Genomic DNA, 14,729 nt, shown 5'->3' with positions numbered 1-14,729 from the left:
TTGAACCCGGGAGGCAGAGGTTGTAGGGAGCCAAGATCATGCCATTGCACTCCAGCCTGGGTGACAGGGCGAGACTCCATCTCAAAATAAAATAAAATAAAAGCAAACATGGAATCATAATAATAGTCATATTTATTAAGTAAGTGCTTACTATGCACTAGACTAAGCTAAACCTTTCACTTGGATTATCTCATTAAATTTTCACCATAAGTCTCTGAGTGATTATGTCATTATTATCCCAATTTTATAGATGGAGAAATTGAGGCTTAAAGAAGTTGAGTGATTTGTCCAATGTCATCCAGCAATTAAATGGTGGGGCTGAGATTCCAACTCAGGAGATCTGATTCCAGAACCACCACTCTCACTCTGACTGCTTTGAGACTGACTAAAAATTCTATTAATATCTAAGTCCTGAGCCTTCAGCATCATTTTTAATGACTACATAGCATTCTATTGTTCAGATGTACCATCATTTTCCCAGTTCCTTATCAATGAACAGAGGTTGTTTTCAATGTTTTCTATAATACCTTCACTGATAAGATCCTCGTAGTTCAATATTTGCTCAAAAGCTAAAATTGGAATCCCTGGGCCAAAGTATATGTATAATTTTAAGGCTTTTTTTGATACATATTGCCAAGATGGTCCTCCAAAAATAATGAACCAAATTATATACTTCCTACATCCTCATCCATGCTAGAATACAAAGCATTCTTCATCCAAGTGATTAGAGGCAGCTCAAATTCTGCCACAAATCATATACAATTTAGATTAATTAGGGGTTTGGGGTAGCTCAACCGTTTCCATTGGAAATTCCATCCTCCTATCGCAGAAGAGCCAAGGCCAGACATTGAGCAGAAAGGAATCTGGGGCTGAGAGAATGAGAACGACTTCCACTTAATTGAGTCAGGTCAATAATTCTGAAGTTCTCAGAAATGCCTTTGTCTCCATCACTGTCACTGAACAGTCACTGTCAGTGACCAAGGGGGAGAACAGTGTGTGGAATGTCCCTGAGTCCCTTGGCTAAGTCCAGTGGGAGGCAGCTTGGAGCAAGGAGAGCACAGAGAGCTGGGGCTTAGGACTCAGGAGTGCTCATCTCAGCCCTGGGATTTCTAATGAGTGAAGCGTGACACACCATGTCTCACTCCACTGTTCTGGAGGTGAATGCCTGGGAGGTGGGATCATGGCCTGGAGTTCCCACCAGCTGCAATCCCCTAAGTCCCAATGTCCCAGAATAGAACACTAACTAACACCAACTGCCATTTATTTCACTCCCACCTACACGAGATACAAACTCAGCATTACACTTGCATACATTATCCCATTTAAGCCTCCAAAATCTTTGTAGTGCCACTTTTGTCCTTGTTTGACAGATGAGAAAACTGAGGCATAAAAGTTTAAACGAGTCACCCAATGTTGGACTGGTGGCGAATGGCAGAGCCAGAATTAGAGCCCAAGACACTGACTCAATTTAAGACCCCATTTCTAAACACTGTGCTACACGTACTCTCCTCTAATCAGAAAAATAATTCAAGGCTAAGAGCCATGTCGGTGCTGTTCCTCACTCTGTCCCCAGCACCTAGCCCAATGTCACAGTAGGCAATCAAGGTTTGTGACTGTCTTAGTCGTCTATTGCTGCGTAATTACAAAAGACTCAGTGACTTAAAATGGTACCCATTTTCCAGGTGCATTGGCTCACACCTATAATTCCAGCACTTTGGGAGGCCGAGGCGTGTGAATCATGAGGTCAGGAGTTCAAGACCAGCCTGGCCAAGATGGGGAAACCCCACCTCTACTAAAAATACAAAAATTAGCCAGATGTGGCAGCAGGCAAGATCGCGCCACTGCATTCCAGCCCGGGCAACAGAGCAAGACTCATTCTCAAAAAAAAAAAAAAAATTAGCTGGGTGTGGTGGCACGTGCCTATAGTCCCAGCTACTCAGGAGGCTGAGGCATGAGAATCGCTTGAACCGAAGAAGTAGAGGTTGCAGTGAGTCGAGATCGCGCCACTGCACTCCAGTCTGGCGACAGAGCAAGACTGCATCTCAAAAAAATAAATAAATAATAAAAAAAAATAACCCATTAATTATCTCATAGTTCTGGGAGTCAGAATTCAAGTACAGCATCACTAGGGTCCCTGTTCAGCATCATATAAGGCTGAAATCAAGGTTTCAGCTGAACTATGTGCTCAGCTAAAGCTTGGGATCCTCTTCCAGGATCATTCCAATTATTGGCAGAATTCACTTACTTGCTGTAGCATGACTAAGGTCTCCATTTTCTAGCTAGCTGTCAACCAAGGACTGCTCTCAGCTCCTAAAGGCTACCGCCAAGTCCTTTCCATGTGATCTTATGGATTCTCACACTCTCACCCTCAAATCTCTTCCTTCAAGAGGAGTCCACCCTTTCTGAGATACCTTTTGGCTGAAATGTACATTCATTCATGCAACAATGTTTGTTGAAGACCTACAGTGAGCAAGGTACTTTGTTCTAGGTGCTCAGATACAGCAGTATCAAAAATAAAAATAAAACATCTCTGTCCTCAAGGTCCTTATATTTAGTGAAGAAGACTGATGGGAAACCAGAGAAATTAGTAAATTATACAGCGTAGTAGATGGTGGAAAAGTGGTTTGGAGAATAGCAAAGCAGGGAAGGGCAGAGGTCCAGGGAAGAAGGAGGCAATTATTTATTTATTTATTTATTTATTTATTATTTATTTATGAGACGGAGTTTCGCTCTTTTCACCCAGGCTGGAGTGCAGTGGTGCAATCTCAGCTCACTGCAACCTCCGCCTCCTGGGTTCAAGTAATTCTCCTGCCTCAACCTCCCAAGTAGCTAGAACAACAGGCGCCCGCCACCACGCCCAGCTAATTTTTTGTATTTTTAGTGGAGACGGGGTTTTACCATGTTGACCAGAATGGTCTCGAACTCCTGGGTTCAAGTGATCCTCCCGCCTCGGCCTTCCAAAGTGCTGGGATTACAGGTGTGAGCCACTGCGCCCAGCCCTCTTTCAAGTAATTTTGAAGTACCAGCACCTTCCCAACTCACAGTACCCCTGTCTCTTCCCTAGAAGCCCTGGAAGGCCCACTCCTACCATGCCCACAGGTAGACACCTGACCCCAGCTGGATCGATCACATTCTCTCTCCCAGGAATTTGAATTTGGCCAAAGAGACAGCTTACCAGTCTCAGCAGGAGGATGGAATGAGGGGTAGATCTATCCAGTAACCCCAGCCTAGCCAGGTCATGCCTTATGGTCCTGGAAGTGAGAAAACCATGAACTCTATGAACATGTCTAAGCCCATTCCATGGGCCAGATCTGGAGAATCAAGGACATCCTAAAAGTATACACGGACTTGGTCTTCCAAGGCTCTAGGCTTGCTGAGGAGGCAGACATGATACCAGATCATTGGCACTGTCCTGGAGGGGCTATGCCAGTAACACTGGGAGGACTTGCAAGCACTTCCCCCTTGGACCCCAGTTCCTCATCTAGGAAACAATCCAAAGGACTCTTCTGGTTTTACTGCCTATAGCTTCTGAAGACAAAAGACACTTGATTAGAGTTGGGAGGTTGGAAGGCAGATTTTAATTTCCCACCTGTTATGGACTGAATGTTTGTGTCCTCTCACAAAATTCATATGTTGAAACCCTAATCCCCGATGTGAGTATTTGGAGATAGGGCCAATGAGGAGGTGATAAAGGTTAAATGAGGTTAAAAGAATGGGACCCTAACTGGACAGGGCTGGTGTCCTTGTAAGAATGGGAAGAGATACCAGAGCTCTCTCTACACAATGAGAAGGTAGCCATCTGCACGCCAGTAACGGAGCCCTCACCAGGAACCACATTGGCCAGCACCATGATCTTGGACTTCCAGCCTCCAGAACTGGGAGAAAATAAATCTCTCTTGTATCAGCCACCCATTCTGTAGTATTATGTTATGGCAGTCCAAGCTGACTAAGGGCCCACCTCGTCTTCAAAATTGGGCAAACAGCCAGGTGCAGTGGCTCACGCCTATAATCCCAACACTTTGGGAGGCCGAGGCAGGCAGATCACTAGAGGTCAGGAGTTTGAGACCAGCCTGGCCAACATGGTGAAACCCTGTCTCTACTAAAAGTACAAAACTTAGCTGGGCATGGTGGCAGACACCTGTAATCCCAGCTACTTGGGAGGCTGAGGCAGGAGAATCGCTTGAACCCAGGAGGCAGAGGTTGCAGTGAGCCAAGATCACACCACTGCTCTCCAGCCTGGGCAAGAAAGCAAGACTCCATCTCAAAAAAAAAAAAAAAAAAAAATTGAGCAGATAGGGCTCTTATATGTTGATATTTGCCCAGCGACACCTCCTGAAAGTACACAGACTGCTTCCAAAGACAGCGTCCACCAAGTTCTCAAGGGGTGTGAACAGGGCGGTTCCTCTGGAAGCCTGAACTCTGCCCTGTCCCCAGCCCATGGCCACCCCACTACCAGAATCCAGGAGCTGATAAAACTCATGGTAGGTGCACTGGGTGGAATTCCAGCCTTCTCTAGTAAATTTCTAAATCCCTGCTGCTTTACCAGTGGGCAGAAGAAGCCACACTCATGAATGGGCAGCCTTGAATGCATGAGGCACAGAATGGGGCTGTTGGGCCTAGAGCGCAGCCCCACCTGAGCTGTTCCTCCAGCTTTCCTGCCGCAGTGTGTGTCAGTGCCAGACGGGACCCTGTGGGATGCTGGGAACTGGGTGACCCCAGGCCCCTCCCCGAACCAGGCTGCAATCATGCCCCACTTCCACAGGGGCTCCCCTCTTTTCTCTTCCTTCACCTGAGTTGACCCATTCCTTGCCTCCCTAAAGCTCATAAAATGCCATTTCATTACATGGTGTTTTCGTTCATGCAAGAAGACCACCATATTCGTTAAGATGGAAGACAGAGAGAACTAAGTCGATCTTAGTTTTCCCTGCCTCTATTAATCATGAAAGCATGGCTCCTCAAAATCCAATCTTGCCTTTTGTTTCAATGTCCCAGCCTCCCTTTCCCTTTAGAGTTCTCTCTTTTTCTTTTTTCTTTCTTTGTTTCTTTCTTTTTCTTTTTTTTTTTTTGAGATGGAGTCTCGCTCTGTCGCCCAGGCTGGAGTGCAGTGGCGCGATCTCGGCTCACTGCAACCTCTACCTCCCAGGTTCAAGCGATTCTCCTGCCTCAGCCTCCTGAGTGGTTGGGATTACAGGTGTGCACCACCACTCCTGGCTAATTTTTGTATTTTTAGTAGAAATGGGGTTTCACCATGTTGGTCAGGCTGGTCTCGAACTCCTGACTTCATGATTTGCCCGCCTGGACCTCCCAAAGTGCTGGGATTACAGCATGAGCCACTGCGCCCAGCCTAGAGTTCTCCCTTTCATAGGCCCACATCAAGCTCAGTGCCCTTTGGAGTTACCTCCTGAAGAATATTTGAAAAAACAAAACAACAAAAGTCTCTCTCCTCCCTTGGCTCTGTGATCCCAGCTCCCCAGCCTCTCTCTTTCCTCTCTGGACCATCCATCTCTGGCCCATTCCCCTTCTCCCTGCTGACGTCATCCACTCCCTCCAAGCCTACTCCACAGGCGGAGCTCTCTGCAGACGCAGACCTGCCTGTGACACTTCCACCCAGTGCCCTGTCGTTTTCCACTCCACAGGCCCAGACAGGACTCAGCATCCCTTCCCCAAACCAGCATCTGCTCCTGGTCTGCATCTCTCCTGGGGACCTTGCCTGTGCCCAGTCACCACAGCTCTCAAACCTGGGCTCCTGCTTCTTGATCTAGAGTTACTGCAAACCGAGGTAACATACATAAATATAAATCAACTAGCACAGCGCTCAGCCTTTGCCAAACAAATGCTCATTCATCTCTCCTTTCCCCATTTCTGCAGCCCTGTTCTCCATCATGTGTTTTATCCTCTAGAGACCAGTCTGATTTCTGGAGTCACCATTTGCCAAATACACCCTGCAATTTTCTGTTTCTAATAATCCAGCTGCAGAGGTAATGAGTGTCTTTTTTTTTTTTAATCTTAAAACAAGTTGATATTGTATAAAATTATCTGGTTGTTTTGATTTATCTAAAATATTTAGACTAAGAGGATACCTGAATTTTTAAAAATAATTATAATTTTTTTAAAAGCTTGTCTCAGGAAGTTTTTATAAAACAAAGTAGAAAGAACTCATTCCAGCCAACCATTAGCCTTCCTTCTCACTCTGCTTTTGGAACGATTTGCAATTCAAATTGAGGATAAACTATTTTCACTTAGAAAAACACATTCCCTCTAGCAAAGAAACTCTTTTGAATAAATCTCTGCAAAACAGCCATATCTTTATGTTTCATATGTGCAACATTTAACAAGAAAATTCTATTAATCTTTTTCTTCTTTTACTCTTTCCCATCATCATAATGATTTTCCATAATGAAGGAAATTTAGAACTGCCCATTCCACAATCACACACATACTTCCTTTGTCTTTTCAGATTTCTTCCCAACAAAACCCCACAGACAATGGAGATCAGATTTAGTTTAAATTATTTTAGCTGACATCAGCTTCGGGCCAGATCCTTGGTATCAAAATGGAACGGAAAATTGAAATAAAACCCAGAACTATAGTTCAATTATCTTAATAATTGTCTAAATTTCTGTATCCGCTAAGAGAACTGCTTTCAGATCAATGCAGAAGAAAAAAAGCATATTGGTGCATTTATAAATAAAAGGAACAAATGGCCCTGGGGAGTCTGGTGTGTGGGCTCTGGAAATAGATTTTCTGATTTGAACCTCGACTGTGTCCCCTACCAGCTGAGGGACCCTGGGTGAGTTGCTGATATCTCTGAGTTTTAGTTTTCTCATTTGGGGTTGTTGCGAAGATTAAATGAATTAATTCATGCAAAGTGGTAAGGACAGTTCCTGGCACATACTAAGTGCTCAGTGAAAATAGGAATCCTAGGCCAGCACAGTGATTCACACCTGTGATTCTAGTACTTTGGGAGGCCAAGGTGGGTGGATCACTTGAGGTTAGGAGTTTGAGATCAGCCTGGCCAACATGGTGAAACCCTGTCTCTACTACAAATACAAGAATTAACCAGGCATGGTGGTATGTGCCTGTAGTCCCAACTACTAGGGAGGCTGAGGTGGGAGAATTGCTTGAACCTGGGAGATGGAAGTTGTAGTGAGCCGAGATCTCACCACTGCACTCCAGCCTGGGTGACAGAGTGAGACTCTGTCGGGAGGGGGTGGGGAGGGCAGAGGAATCATTATCTGTGCCAGTTTCAAATTCTATAAACCTAGCACATATAGTGCAGTGTAATCATTAGAACCTTCTACTCAGATGGCCTTGGTTCAAACCCTGGCTCTACCACTTCCTAGCTGCGTGACTCTGGGCAAGTTACCCAACAGTGGCTCCATTAACACAAAGGATGTTAAACATTGTGTCTGCATCACGGATATTGTCACGTGTATGAAACGGTGTGAAATACTTGGCACTTACAATAAATGCTCAATGAATTTTGGCTGTTAGTTGTCCTTGCATGCTACAAAAATCAGGCTGATTAACTCAGAACTGCTTCCCCAAATGCCTGGGGGTTTTCAAAAGGGTAGAGCTATAAGATTTTTCTACCTTAGTTGTTGATTAGGGACCAAATAGCATTACAATACACCTCCTATTTGGGGCAGCGGTTGGGGCTACAAGCCGTCATAGGTGGGCAGCAGGGGCCCCTTAGACAAAAGAAGTCAGACATTCCCTCTCCTTCCACTGGCAGCCCAGTCATAGGCACCTGGCCTGCGCTCAGCCAATCAAAAGTTGCAAAAGTTGTCTTTTTGCAACTGACAAGAGGCTATGCTTCTGAAAGTAGGGAGAAGGAAGGTTGGAGGTGATGGGTGGAGACAGGAAAGGTGGGTTGAAAGGGAAGACTGACAGCTGATCTCTAGAGTCTTGTCCGCTCCCACCACTGCACCTCCACTTTTTCTCTCTCCTAAAATTCTGATTTACAAAATCAATACGTTCTTTACAAACAGAAGAAACATCCATGAATATATTCAGAAAGTGTGAATGATCACCTTGCAAAGTATCCTCCTCAATTCTCCCCCAACTAGCCACGTCCCTCTGCAACTTATGCTCCCTGTGTGATGGCATGTCATAGCCATCCCTCAAGGTCAACGGATGTCTACTGTATGTACTCCACTATAGCACCATCATTTTCCATAACATAAATACACCATTGTTTTTTCAAGCACTCCTCTTTGGATGGGCACCTTTTTTGATATCCATTACCATTTTAAATGCACATCCTTAGTGACCCAGCAACCTCGCTTTCAGGAACCAAACCCCAGAAATACAACACTAGTGTATACATAAGGCTGTGCATGCAGGATACTTAGTACACGTTGCCTGGAATGTCAGGAACTGGAAATAACCTAAATGCCCAGCCATCTCCCCTTATCTGTGTTGTTCATGGCATTTTGTTTCAGGAGGGGGAAAATTTCAACCATTAAAAGTATTTTATGAAAACCACAGCTCAAACCCAGGTGAGAGTTGGGACTTTTAGTTTCCTTCCAGCAATTACATTTTAGCTGTCTTTCCTCTGGGGGGTTATAGGGGGGCAGGAACCAAAAATACAACGTGTATGTCAAGGTCTGATTACCACAGCACAAGTGGATCATTGTTAAGTCCATTTTACCCACAGAGACAGCAAATTGGAATCCTCAGAGAGCCCAAGTTGAGGTTACGTTTCCATCCAGAGAGTCTCAAACCTTAGTGTACATACAGTTCCCCTGGGGCTCTTGTTACACTGCAGATTGATTCATTAGGTCTGGGGTGGGGCCTGAGATGTTGCAGCTCCAATAAGCAAACAGGTGATACAGATGCTGCTGACCCATGGACCACACTTCGAGTTGTAAGGATCACATCAATTCACATCTACTGTCTGAACTGAATCCCAGGACTATCCAAGTTTTGGCACTGAAAGTTCCGAGTCCCAAGAAACCCTTGAGTCCCAGGCAAACCAGGACAGTTGGTCACCCTAGGGGTTGTATTAGCTCAAGTTCAGATGACTCAGAGGCCTGAAAACATAAATGAGTGAAATTGGCTAGTTGAAAACTTTGGCAAACAGAACTTAAACACCTGCTCACTCAGGCTCTACCCGAGAGTCTCCAACTTGCAACTTTGTCCTAGATGACCCCACAGACTGCATCCAGCTGAGAAATTCTGTAACATGTGTTTTTTCTGATGGTAACTGTAAGTATCTATGGATGACAGGTCACAATGACAATAGTAGAAATCAAAGGCTACTCAGAAACAACATGAAAGTGACTTAAAGAGAAGTCAGGGAAAGAGTCTATACAACCAGTGAAAATCTCATTATGGGCCAGGCATGGCGGCTCACGCCTGTAATCCCAACACTTTGGGAGCCCAAGATGGGTGGATCACCTGAGGTCAGGAGTTCAAGACCAGCCTGGCTAACATGGCAAAACCCCATCTCTACTAAAAAATACAAAAATTAGCTAGGCATGGTAGCACATACCTCTAATCCCTGCTACTCGGGAGGCTAAGGCAGGGAGAATTGCTTGAACCTGGGAGGCAGAGGTTGCAGTGAGCCAGTATCGTGCCACTGCGCTCCAGCCTGGGCAACAGAGGGAGACTCTATCTCAAAAACAAAAAGAAAAAAGAAAAAAAAGAAAAACTCACTATGGGCCAGGCACAGTGGCTCACATTTATAATCCCAACACCTTGCAAGGCAAAGGCAGGAGGATTGCTTGAGCCCCGGAGTTTAAGACCAGCCTGGGCAACACAGTGACATTCTGTCTCTACCTCTTTTTTTTTTTTTTAATTAGTCAGGCATGGTGGCACATACCTGTGACCCTGAGCTGCTCAAGAGGTCAAGGTGAGAGGATTGGTTGGGACCAGGAGATCGAGGTTGCAGTGAGCCTTGATCACGCCACTGTACTCCAAGCCTAAGCGACAGAGCAAGACCCTGTCTCAAAACAAAAACAAAACAAACAAACAAAACAAAACTCACTATGACAGCCAGCCTCCAAGATAACTCCCAGTGATTCTCGCCCCCTGGCATTCATGCCCTGTGTGCTTCTCTCCTGCACTGGATACAGCTAACCTGTGTAATCAATAGAATATTGTAGACATTAAGAAGTATGACTTCCAAGGCTAAGTCATAAAAAGCATTGAGGCCTTGATCTTGCTGTTTTGTTTGTTCTTTGATCACTTGCTCTGGGGAAAGCCAAGTGCCATGCCATGGGGATACCCCAGCAGCCCTGTGGAGAGAATCACATAGCAAGGTACTGGGGCCTCCTGCTAACAGCCATATGAAGGAGCCATCTTGGAAACAGACCCTCCAGCCTCAGTCAAGACTTCAAATGACTGCAACCTGACCCACATCTTAACTGCAACTTTATGACAGACTCCAAAACAGACCCACTCAGCTAAGCCACTTTTGATCAAGCACTCTAAAAACTCTCCAAAGATCAAAAACCCAAGAAGTTGCAAACTGGCCACCAGCAGGGCCACAAACAAGTTTTATTTTGCCTGCACAGTGTTTAAAAAGGTAATTAGCCACCAACATATAAAAAAACAGGATATTCCCATTATATATTCCTTATGTAAACCTGGATTTCTAGCACTTCCTGAAACACTGAAAGAGTTTCAAACCGAGGTCTTCATTCCTACAGGCCAAGAGTAGGCCAGCACTGAGCAGCAACTGCCCACTTTAGAGGGAAGTTCACATCAGCAGCACGCCCACCATATCCTACTGTCTCTCCACCTGGCTCACATTACTTGTTAACATTATCTGCCAGCCCTCCTAAGTCTGTGATCCTTGACTCACAGATGAGAAGCCTTTACACCAATGGTACTCAAAGCACGGTCCCCGGACCAACAGCATCAGCATCACCTGGGAACTTGCTAGAAGTGCAAATTCTTGGATCAACCCAGAAACTCTGGAGTGAGCAATCATCCTTGTTTAAGCCAGCCCTCTGGATGATTCTGATGCCCCATAAAGTCTGAGAACCCCTGTTTCTCACAAGTAAGTGCTCTTGCCTTTTTTTTTTTTTTTTTTTTTTTTTTTTTTTTTTTGAGATGGAATTTTGCTCTTAATGCCCAGGCTAGAGTGTAGTAGCACAATCTCGGCTCACTGCAACCTCCGCCTTCCGGTTTCAAGCGAGTCTCCCACCTCAGCCTCCCAAGTCGCTGGGATTACAGGCGCTCATCACCACGCCCAGCTAATTTTTTTGTATTTTTAGTAGAGACGGGGTTTCACCATGTTGGTCAGGCTGGTCTCCAACTGCTGACCTCGTGATCCACCCACCTCAGCCTCCCAAAGTGCTGGGATTACAGGCGTGAGCCACCACGCCTGGTGTGCTCTTGCCTTTAAAACCCATTATCTACTGTTTAGTAGAAGGGACTCAAACGATCTGAAAGTCCATCTCTACCAATGTGAAGACTTCAGCACCCACCCCCACCATAAATGCCAGTAATCTGTACCTTCTGCCAGGTTTTGTGTCAAATTCTCTGAGGCCACAAAATTCCAAGTTCTCACAACACCTCCCAGAGTCCACATACTCTCAGCAGTATCATGACAAATAAGAACTATTTGGTCTCAAATAGCCTGTTCACCTGCATTTTTTTCTCTGACATGTATATAAGTAAACAATACAGTTGATTTTTTTTTTTTTTTTTTTAACTGAGAGCAGGGTTGAGTACCTACAGTATGCTGGGCACATTCTCTGTTGTAACCTAAAATTTCTTTCAACCTCAAGTTTCTCAACTATAAACTGAGGGGCCAGATTATCTGTCCTCCTTTATGGCTCTAAAAGTCTGTGACTACCTGACATTAAATGAACTTTCAATTTCAGAATACTGAATGCCCCCATCTATCATTAAGTCATTGTTGTGTTGGACAATATGGCTGTACTTAATGAACCAGTCAATGAATTGATTTGGCTGTACTTAACAAATTTGTCTTGTCACATATCTATTATAAGCAAAGCACCTGGTCCTCTTTTCACAATGCATTTAAGTGAACCCATTAGTGACTTCAGATAAAAATCTTGAGGCGGGGCAGCATGGTGGCTCACGCCTATAATCCCAGCACTTTGGGAGGCCAAGGCTGGCGGATCACGAGGTCAAGAGATCGAGACCATCCTTACCAACATGGTGAAATCCCGTCTCTACTAAAACTACAAAAATTAGCTGGGCGTGGTGGAGCATGCCTGTAATCCCAGCTACTGGGGAGGCTGAGGCAAGAGAATTGCTTGAACCTGGGGGGTGGAGGTTGCAGTGAGCTGAGATTGTGTCACTGTACTCCAGCCTGGCAACAGAGTGAGACTCCGTCTCAAAACAAACAAACAGAACAAAAATCTTGAAGCATCTACCATCCTAAAGGCGCGAACAGGTTTCTAACTCCTCAACGGAATAGGGAGGGCTCAGCAGCAGTGAGAAATCTTTCAGTGTGGGGCAGCTTCTGTGCTGAGGGTGCGTGGTTATGAATATTGCAAAATGATATGTCTCACCCAGAAAACCCACCATGTAGTCCCGGGCTGAGTCTTCATCCCTGTCCCAGGGTTCTAACTCCTCGAGTTGACTCTACTTCAAAGGAAGGAAAGCTTGTTTGGCCAAATACCCGTGGAGCATCGGTTTCAGGAATGTGACATGCTGTTAAACCACAGCCGTGTATGCTTGCAGCCGCTGAGATTTTTTAAGGATGAAAGTTTCACTTTTCAAAGAAAAACATGGCACCATGTAAGCTGGAGAAACATAAGGTAAATGGTGTCAATTGGCCCCAAGAAGCTTTTTCTTCCCAAGAACACCTACTACGTGTACATTCCAGGGGAGGCTGTAGAGGTGTGTGAAAATGGGTTAAATGTATAAGATTAGAACAGTGAGACACAGTTCCTGCCTTCCAGCATATTTCAGGAGGTGGAGATAAAGGACAGCTGGGATGAGTAGAGAACAATGCCAGTGCATGGAATTATGGAGACAGGAGAGGACTGGGGAAGGGAGCGGGATGTGACCCCAGAGGCCAGGTCAAGTGAATGATCAGCATGGGCAGGTTGGGGAGACTAGGGGTTGTTGGAGCAGACACAGAACCTGGAGCAGGAAACACCAAGTACAGGGCAGGGGAGAGGTCCCTGGGCAGTCAACACAGGGCACTTGGGCCTTTCTGAGGTCACATATCTGGGCTCCCACCTCCACATCTGCCCTGAGGTTTGGGAGAATGATCACCAAAGACTGCTGAATGCCGCTGGAATAGGACATGGGGATGTTCCATCTCCACAGCCCGGGGCATTTCAAAGTGGGTATCTGAGGAGTTGAATTAATACAGAATCACATTGCAGAGATTCACAACTGTTTAATTTTGGAAGGGGGCTGGGGGGTCATCTAACCCAAGCTCGCCCTCCATGTCTTGATCTCTGTGGCGGCTTAGGTATCCAGCTTCGTATTTGGCTGCCTCTGTTGACAGGGAGCTCACTCTCTCCCTCTCACAAGGTAGCACGTTTCATCACCAAAGGGCTGGAGTTGTCTCAGAATGTTTTCCTTATATGGCGCCAGCATCTCTCTCCTTCTACTTTACCCTCCTAGGCTCATGCTCTGTCCCTCAGAACGGGTCTGAGCCTGTGTTGACTACAGCAGGCCTTTGTCTGTCTGAAGGAGCCACCGCAACCTCCGTATACATCCCTCCTTCCTCCCTAGGCGGTTTTGTGCCGTGGCTCCCGCACATGCTTGCGGTCATCCGGACACTGACTAGTTTACCCGCGTTCTTTGTAAACTGTGCTCCCTGCTCCCTCATTTTCCGGGTAGAGTGAAAGCAGCATAAGTCACACGTGGGCAGTGTGAGGGCAATGCTGGAAACCTGGGCCACTAATCCCACAGACCACCAAGGGTTGGCGGCTGCTTCAGGATCTGTAAGAGGCGCAGGTCAGCCCAGCCTGGGGTGACCCCTTCCAGAGGGGCCAGGCAGCCTTGACCAGGCCTGGTGCCAAGTACTTCCTAAGCCCTGGGTGGCTTCTCACTGTTCGAGGTAAAAGCGGGCCCTGGGCCAGAGTCTTGGACACTGGAATTCGTGGACACTGGTGGGGAAAACCACTGGCCTCTGAGCCTGGCATAGAAGGGAGAGGCCCGCCCCCTTGTGGATCTCTGGAGAGTAACACGGTGCAAAAAGCACTGAAACCCTAACAGGGTACAGGGAGTCTCAGGGAGCAGCCACCCATTTCACCAACCGCCTCTGGGGACCTGCAAGAGAACTGATCTGTGCTGTCACGGGAGTGGTAGCAGGGGACATAAAAGGAAGTTAGAAAGTTGAGACCCCTGGATTATGTGTCTGGCAACAACGAGTTAGAAATCGGGCAAGTGTTATTAGCTGTTTAAAAAAAGAAAGCAGAAAAAAAATGGCATCTGGAAGTTTTTCCTGGTTCTGCCACTTCCTGTGTGGCCCCAGGAAAACTATAGTCTCTCTCTGGGCCTCCAAGGACCTTGCTAGGTTAAAGGCTCCAATCCCTCTGAATGTTGAAGCCTCAGGCTTTCACATCTTGGTCCTGACAGTGGTCTGTCGTTGGTGGCACCACATTCTTGATTGAAGAGAACATGGGAAGCAGCAAGGGCAAAGGGCATTGTGCAAGGGGAAGCAGAGGGCATCAGCTTGGCCACCCACCCGCAGCCCTGGACAGCACAGCACCCCTATCACTACACCATGCTGCTAGGAGCCCAAAGGGTCATTTTCCAGAGTGAGTCCAAGAGGGGTCATGTCC

Source organism: Trachypithecus francoisi, unplaced genomic scaffold (assembly GCF_009764315.1).
Source record: "Trachypithecus francoisi isolate TF-2019V2 unplaced genomic scaffold, Tfra_2.0 Contig01436, whole genome shotgun sequence".
Lineage (NCBI taxonomy): Eukaryota > Metazoa > Chordata > Mammalia > Primates > Cercopithecidae > Trachypithecus > Trachypithecus francoisi.
This window is presented reverse-complemented; position numbering follows the sequence as displayed.